This window comes from Mixophyes fleayi, chromosome 4, assembly GCF_038048845.1.
Source record: "Mixophyes fleayi isolate aMixFle1 chromosome 4, aMixFle1.hap1, whole genome shotgun sequence".
In the NCBI taxonomy this organism is placed as follows: Eukaryota; Metazoa; Chordata; class Amphibia; order Anura; family Limnodynastidae; genus Mixophyes; species Mixophyes fleayi.
This window is the reverse complement of record NC_134405.1, coordinates 308958489-308966945: the sequence shown is the minus strand read 5'-3', so window position 1 is coordinate 308966945 and position 8457 is coordinate 308958489.

Sequence of the window (8457 nt, the reverse complement as noted above, 5' to 3'; positions counted from 1 at the left end):
AAATATATAATAATTATAACCAAATTTGCAAAACCAATACAGCAGTATAAGTCCATTGGTACTGCAATATTACCAAGTTCACACATTCTGCAGTATCTTGTGCTACATATAATGGAGACCAAAAATTTGGAGGATAAAGTAGGGAAAGATCAAGACCCACTTCCTCCTAATGCTGAAGCTGCTGCCACTAGTCATGACATAGACGATGAAATGCCATCAACGTCGTCTTCCAAGCCCGATGCCCAATCTCGTAGTACCGGGCATGTAAAATCCAAAAAGCCCAAGTTAAGAAAAAGTAGCAAAAAGAGAAACTTAAAATCATCTGAGGAGAAACGTAAAGTTGCCAATATGCCATTTACGACACGGAGTGGCAAGGAACGGCTTAGGCCCTGGCCCGTGTTCATGACTAGTGGTTCAGCTTCACCCACGGATCTTAGCCCTCCTCCTCCTCCCCCCCGTACAAAAAATTGAAGAGAGTTATGCTGTCAGCAACAAAACAGCAAACAACTCTGCCTTCTAAAGAGAAATTATCACAAATCCACAAGGCGAGTCCAAGGATGTTGGTGGTTGTCAAGCCTGACCTTCCCATCACTGTACGGGAAGAGGTGGCTCGGGAGGAGGCTATTGATGATGTAGCTGGCGCTGTGGAGGAACTTGATGATGAGGATGGTGATGTGGTTATTGTAAATGAGGCACCAGGGGGGGAAACAGCTGATGTCCATGGGATGAAAAAGCCCATCGTCATGCCTGGTCAGAAGACCAAAAAATGCACCTCTTCGGTCTGGAGTTATTTTTATCCAAATCCAGACAACCAATGTATGGCCATATGTAGCTTATGTAAAGCTCAAATAAGCAGGGGTAAGGATCTTGCCCACCTAGGAACATCCTCCCTTATACGTCACCTGAATAACCTTCATAGTTCAGTGGTTAGTTCAGGAACTGGGGCTAGGACCCTCATCGGTACAGGGACACCTAAATCCCGTGGTCCAGTTGGATACACACCACCAACACCCTCCTCGTCAACTTCCTCCACAATCTCCATCAGATTCAGTCCTGCAGCCCAAGTCAGCAGCCAGACTGAGTCCTCCTCAATACGGGATTCATCCGAGGAATCCTGCAGCGGTACGCCTACTACTGCCACTGCTGCTGTTGCTGCTGTTAGTCGGTCATCTTCCCAGAGGGGAAGTCGTAAGACCGCTAAGTCTTTCACAAAACAATTGACCGTTCAACAGTCGTTTGCCATGACCACAAAATACGATAGTAGTCACCCTATTGCAAAGCGTATAACTGCGGCTGTAACTGCAATGTTGGTGTTAGACGTGCGCCCGGTGTCCGCCATCAGTGGAGTGGGATTTAGAGGGTTGATGGAGGTATTGTGTCCCCGGTACCAAATCCCCTCGAGATTCCACTTCACTAGGCAGGCGATACCAAAAATGTACAGAGAAGTACGATCAAGTGTCCTCAGTGCTCTTAAAAATGCGGTTGTACCCACTGTCCACTTAACCACGGACATGTGGACAAGTGGTTCTGGGCAAACGAAGGACTATATGACTGTGACAGCCCACTGGGTAGATGCATCCCCTTCCGCAGCAACAGCAACAGCTGCATCAGTAGCAGCATCTACAAAATGGCTGCTCATGCAAAGGCAGGCAACATTGTGTATTACAGGCTTTAATAAGAGGCACAACGCTGACAACATATTAGAGAAACTGAGGGAAATTATCTCCCAGTGGCTTACCCCACTTAGACTCTCATGGGGATTTGTGGTGTCAGACAATGCCAGTAACATTGTGCGGGCATTAAATATGGGCAATTTCCAGCACGTCCTATGTTTTGCCCACACCATTAATTTGGTGGTGCAGCATTACCTCAAGAGTGACAGGGGTGTGCAGGAGATGCTTGCGGTGGCGCGCAAAATTGCTGGACACTTTCGGCATTCAGCCAGTGCCTACCGCAGACTAGAGGCACATCAAAAAAGCATGAACCTGCCCTGCCATCACCTCAAACAAGAGGTTGTGACGCGCTGGAACTCCACCCTCTATATGCTGCAGAGGATGGAGGAGCAGCAAAAGGCCATTCAGGCCTACACAGCCACCTACGACATAGGCAAAGGAGTGGGGATGCGCCTCAGTCAAGCGCAGTGGAGACTGATTTCCGTGTTGTGCAAGGTTCTGCAGCCATTTGAACTTGCCACACGAGAAGTCAGTTCCGACACTGCCAGCTTGAGTCAGGTCATTCCCCTGATCAGGCTGTTGCAGAAGCAGCTGGAGAAAGTGAGGGAGGAGCTGGTAAGCCATTGCGATTACACCAAGCATGTAGCTCTTGTGGATGTAGCCCTTCGTACGCTTTGCCAGGATCCGAGGGTGGTCACTCTTTTAAAGTCAGAGGAATACATTCTGGCCACCGTGCTCGATCCTCGGTTTAAAGCGTATGTTATGTCTCTGTTTCCGGCGGACACAAGTCTACAGCGGTGCAAAGACCTGCTGGTCAGGAGATTGTCCTCTGAAGAGGACCGTGACATGCCAACAGCTCCACCCTCATTTTCTTCCACATCTATGGCTGCGAGGAAAAAGCTCAGTTTTCCCAAAAGAGGCACTGGCGGGGATGCTGATAACATCTGGTCCGGACTGAAGGACCTGCCAACCATTGCAGACATGTCTACTCTCGCTGCATTGGATGCTGTCACAATAGAAAAAATTGTGGATGATTACTTTGCTGACACCATCCAAGTAGACATGTCAGACAGTCCATATTGTTACTGGCAGGAAAAAAAGGCAGTTTGGAAGCCCCTGTACAAACTGGCTCTATTTTACCTGAGTTGTCCCCCCTCCAGTGTGTACTCGGAAAGAGTTTTTAGTGCAGCGGGGAACCTGGTCAGTGAGCGGCGAAGGAGGTTGCTTCCTCACAACGTTGAAAAAATGATGTTTATAAAAATGAATAATCAATTCCTCAATGAAGTACAGCACTGCCCTCCAGATACTACAGAGGGACCTGTGGTTGTGGAGTCCAGCGGGGACGAATTGATAATGTGTGATGAGGAGGAAGTACACACTGTAGGGGGAGAGGAATCAGAGGTTGAGGATGAGGACGACATCTTGCCTCAGTAGAGCCTGTTTAGTCTGTACAGGGAGAGATGAATAGCTTTTTTGGTGTGGGGGCCCAAACAAACCAATCATTTCAGCCAAAGTTGTTTGGTAGGCCGTGTCGCTGAAATGATTGGTTTGTTAAAGTGTGCATGTCCTATTTCAACAACATAAGGGTGGGTGTGAGGGCCCAAGGACAATTCCATCTTGGAACTTTTTTTTTGGCATTATATGACCAATCAACAGTTGTTTGCCATGTTCAAAAAGTAAAACCAAATTTTAAAAAATTCAAGAAATTAAACCAAAAGTAAAATGCCGTGTCATAATTTAAAACAAGAGGTATTGACGTGCTCTAAAACTACTGTATTGTTGTTTATATTTTATAAACACTACACTTGAAAGCTTGAGTCTTTCAATAAAAAAGTAACTGTCCATTGCACGAATATTTGCAACAGGGACAATTTTAGGGTTAAGAAAGTCAACTAATAACACTTCGACGCTGTCTGTCTTTATAAACACTACACTTGGAAGTTGGAGGAGGTATTGTGGCCCCGGCACCAAATTTACTACCGGGGCCACTCCACTGTGCAGTCCATATTTAGGTGTATCAGATATTAAACAACGGTGACAGTTGATGCCCAATTTTTTAATTATATTGTGGCCTCGGTACCAAATTGTGTACCGGGACCACCACACTACGCAGTCCAGATACTTGTTTGGTGGAATTCAGACCAGTTGAGGGTTTTATTATTATATTGTGGGGACCACTCTATCTATACCACACTACAACTCTATACCACTATTTCATACTTTAATTCTATTTAATACGTTAATTCTATTTCATACTTTAATTCTATTTAATACTTTAATTCTATTTAATACTTTAATTCTATTACTAATTACCATAAAGAGGAACTGCCGCTTCTATTTAATACTTTAATTCTATTAGTAGTTACCATAAAGAGGAACAAAATAAACCAATTTTACCAAAAGTATAATATGACTTAGACTTACAAACACTACACTTGAAAGATGGTGCCTTTAAATGAAAAAGTCAGTCTTCATTGCACGACTATGTGCAACAGGGACAGTTTTTTGGTTTACAAAGTCAACCAATAACACTTGGACCCTGTCTGTCTTTAACATACTTGATGGGATCTCAATGACGAATTGTCTGTAGCATGTTTGGAGGAGGTATTGTGGCCCCGGTATCAAATTGGGTACCGGGGCCACCCCACTACGCAGTCCAGATACTTGTTTGGTGGAATTCTGACACGTGGAGGGTTTTTTAATTATATTGTGGCCTCGGTACCAAATTGTGTACCGGGGCCACCACACTACGCAGTCAAGATAGATAGATGCGTATCATAGATAAAGTACATTCAGTGGTGTGGGGCAAATTGAAAAATATTCAAAATGCACTGACATTATCAAAAACAAGAGGTTGTCACACGCTAAAACTCCAACATGTATATGATGGAGAGGATGGAGGAGCAGCCGTATGTGTAGTGTAATGCAGACCTGTTGAAGGTTTTTTATATATTTTATTGTGGTGCCCAGTGCCCACTCCTCTACGCAGTCCAGGTACATTTATTGGTGCGATTCATAAAAGTTCAGGGTTTTTAATATATTGTGGTGACCCACTCCTCTACGCAGTCCAGGTACATTTATTGGTGCGAATCAAACAAGTTGATGGTTTTCTTATTATATATATTGTGGTGACACACTCCTCTACGCAGTCCAGGTACATTTATTGGTGCGAATCATAAAAGTTCAGGGTTTTTAATATATATTGTGGTGACCCACTCCTCTACGCAGTCCAGAAAGATACCTTGTTGCAACGTTTTGGACTAATAACTATATTGTGAGGTGTTCAGAATACACTGTAAATTAGTGGAAATGCTTGTTATTGAATGTTATTGAGGTTAATAATAGCCTAGGAGTGAAAATAAGCCCAAAAACTTGATTTTTAAACTTTTTATGTTTTTTTCAAAAAAAATCCGAATCCAAAACCTTAAATCCGAACCGAGACCTTTCGTCAAGTGTTTTGCGAGACAAATCCGAACCCCAAAAATAACGAAAATCCGGATCCAAAACACAAAACACGAGATCTCAAAAGTCGCCGGTGCACATCCCTAATCAAAACAAACAATTTAGATTTTAGAAAGGCTGACTTTAGACATGAAAACTGCATACAAGACACAAAGCATAAAAATAACTAAAACTAACTAAAACTAATCTAAAAAAAAAATAAGCACACAATAAAATGCATTAGATAAATGACAAAAAAACAAAGGGAGGAATATTAAAGTTGAAAAATGAAGGGGTGAATGTGTTGAAAGAAAAATGCATTTTACCAAAATAACTACTTTACTTTGCTTTTACAGTTGAAAATTCAAAGAGTCACCAACACTAGGATATAGACATAAATATATTTACTACAGAAAAGTACTAAAAAAACTAATACTTGAACACTCAAAATTAAAAATATGTAAGTCAATATGTCCAGATGGTATACATGCAAGTGTACTAAAAAAAGTAAGAATAGTGCTTGAAGTGCTATTAACCAAAATGTTTAGCCAATTGCTGCTGACTGGTATAATTTCAGGTGATTGAAGAATACCAAATGTAGTTACACTGCTTACAAAAAGAGGTATGAAGAACAGATAGCTATAGACCTTACATCAAGTTGAGAAGTTGTTGGAATTACTGTAAATCTAAAGTCACGAACACGCAAGGATTCAGGAATGCAGTGCTCGGGATGAACACATATTGTTTTAGTAGAAAATATAAAAAAAATGGGGCGTGGCCTGGCGGAGCATGGTGTAGGTTGCAGATACCGGAGCTCCCCAGCCTAAATATCCTGGTCGGACATCCTGATGACCTGTAACTCCCTCTTACCGTAATAATTTTGTGGGGGAACTGTCCTGGCACTAGCAGAGGCAAGTTTGGTGTATGCTGGAGGATCAGGGCGGCTGTGAGAGTCACGAGTGACCGGAGCGCTGCTGAGGCGGAACCTGCTGGCGGGGGAAAAGACTGAGCTCTAGCCGGAGAGTAAAACACTGAAGTACAACACTTATTTGTTCAGAGTGGGGACAGCTGGCTCTGTAGAGAGAAGATATCTGGCAGTTGGAAAGGAGTGGAAGGTCAGTACTCGGGTTCCCGCCATGAAGTGGTTTGAGGCGCCATCTTGGGAGAGTATTGTTGGAGGGAGGCAGAGTATATACATCTCTGTATGAGTAAAGGCTCAGCTGACAAAACCTATCTGGTGTGGGACTGCTGTTTGTGCCACAGTGAAGAGAATACTAGGTGTATCTGAAGGTTCTCCCTCTGTGAAGTGCCTGAATACAGGGGCTGCCTGAAAGTACATGTGTCTCAGTGATCACTTAACATAGTGCTTTTATCTCCATTTGAGACATCCAGGGTGCTGTGGATTTGAGGACTGGGTGTTCTGCTATAACATCAAGTTTATAAGCTGAGCTGTAAGTGAATAACCTAAGAGTGCAACTATCAACATCTGGGCATAGCAGGTGCCATCATGGGAAAGCACACTGCAAGTAACACTGCTGCCAGCAAGCTGGAGAAATATGCTCGCTCTAATCCTGCTACAGCGGCAGGGGGAGCTCCTGCATCTGAGCTGCGGGTACCCCAGTCTTCTACAGACGCAGAAACACCTGCTGATTCTACTCTTCAGGAGGTCCTGAAAGCCATCGCTGCCTCTGAAAAGAAGGTAATGGATAAAATCGGAGAAGTGCAGGTTGATTTGTCATTGATGCGGCAGGACTTTCAGAAAATTAGGGAACGTGTGTCGGAGACAGAGGCTCGCATCTCTATACTTGAAGATACTACAGCTCCTTTACCGCAGAAAGTTGCCGGTCTGGAGGCTCAGATGGTGTCGGTTAGACAGAAAATGTCAGATATGGAGGGTCGCCTCAGACGCAGTAATATTCGACTGGTGGGTCTCCCTGACAAGGCGGAGGGAAATGCTCCGGAGACATTTCTGGAGAACTGGATGATCCAGCTATTCGGCAGAGAGGAGTTCACGGCCCAGTTTGCGGTGGAAAGGGCACATCGGATCCCGACACAGAGACCACCACCTGGTGCACAGCCGCGCACATTTATTGCCAAGATGTTGCATTATAAAGATCGGGATGCTATCCTGCGATTGGCTCGGATTAAGGGCCCCCTGATGTATGAAAACCAGAGAGTTGCTGTATTTCCTGACTTTTCGGTGGATGTGCAAAAAAGCAGAGCTCAATTTATACTGGTGAAACGTCGTCTTCGTGAAATGCAATTGCCATATGCTATGCTCTTCCCGGCAAGATTGAGGGTGATTGCAGATGGGACTACCCTTTTCTTTGGATCATCGTCTGAGGCGACTCACTGGCTGGATAGGAGAGCTCCTAGTGGTCTTCGTCCGGATTGAAGATGCTCCTGGTGATGTATTGGTCTATTGAACTGAGATGATACCATTAAGGACTATGTGCCTTTGATAGCTATAATGTTTGGGATAATATATATCACTTGGATGTATGTTTATATAAAATTGAAATAATGTGATTAATATTGTAGGTATTTGGATACTTATGACAATGTTATGTATAAGGTGATAGTATTTGAAACTGCTGAATTCTGTTGTTGGTGCTAATAGATGGGAGGGTTAGGGGAGTACTAGGGGTGAATTTGTGGGTTGGGGAGCTTCCCTTGCTTAAAGGGTCGCGGTCTCCCTCTTCTTTTTTTTCGGCGCATATAGGTATCTCCATAAGTACGGGGAGATAGGTGTGTGCGTTGTCTAAGGAGATGTGGGATAGTTATAAGGGGATCCAGGTATGTCTGAGTTGGGGGTGGATATACGGGGAGGGGGGTTGTTTGAATAGGGTAGGGAGGGATGAGTTCTTACAATGCAGTGACAAGTGTGGTACTTTATCTTTATGCAAATGCTTTCGGATGTTGAGATTGTCTATCTTGGTAAATGCTAATGTGGCTGGTTGGTGGCTGGGTGTCTGCCTGGGCTGGAAGGGGTTGACGGTTATGGTGAGATGCTTCATGTGTATTCCCTTGTGTTATGGCGACTGGGAAGGTGAATAAGGGGATAATTAAAATCCTGACCTGGAATGTACGTGGTCTAAACGATAAAATTAAACGGTCTTTGGTCATATCCCAATTGAAAAAGTATGGGGCAGATGTTATATGTTTAACTGAAACTCATTTAGTGGGAGGTAAAGTGTTGGCCCTTAAGAAACCGTGGGTTGGATGGGCATATCATGCTACTCATACGGGCCATTCTAGAGGGGTATCTCTCCTTATACGAAAGAAAGTAAATTTTATTCTGGAAGTGGTGGAGTCGGATCCATTAGGTCGATATGTTTTTGTA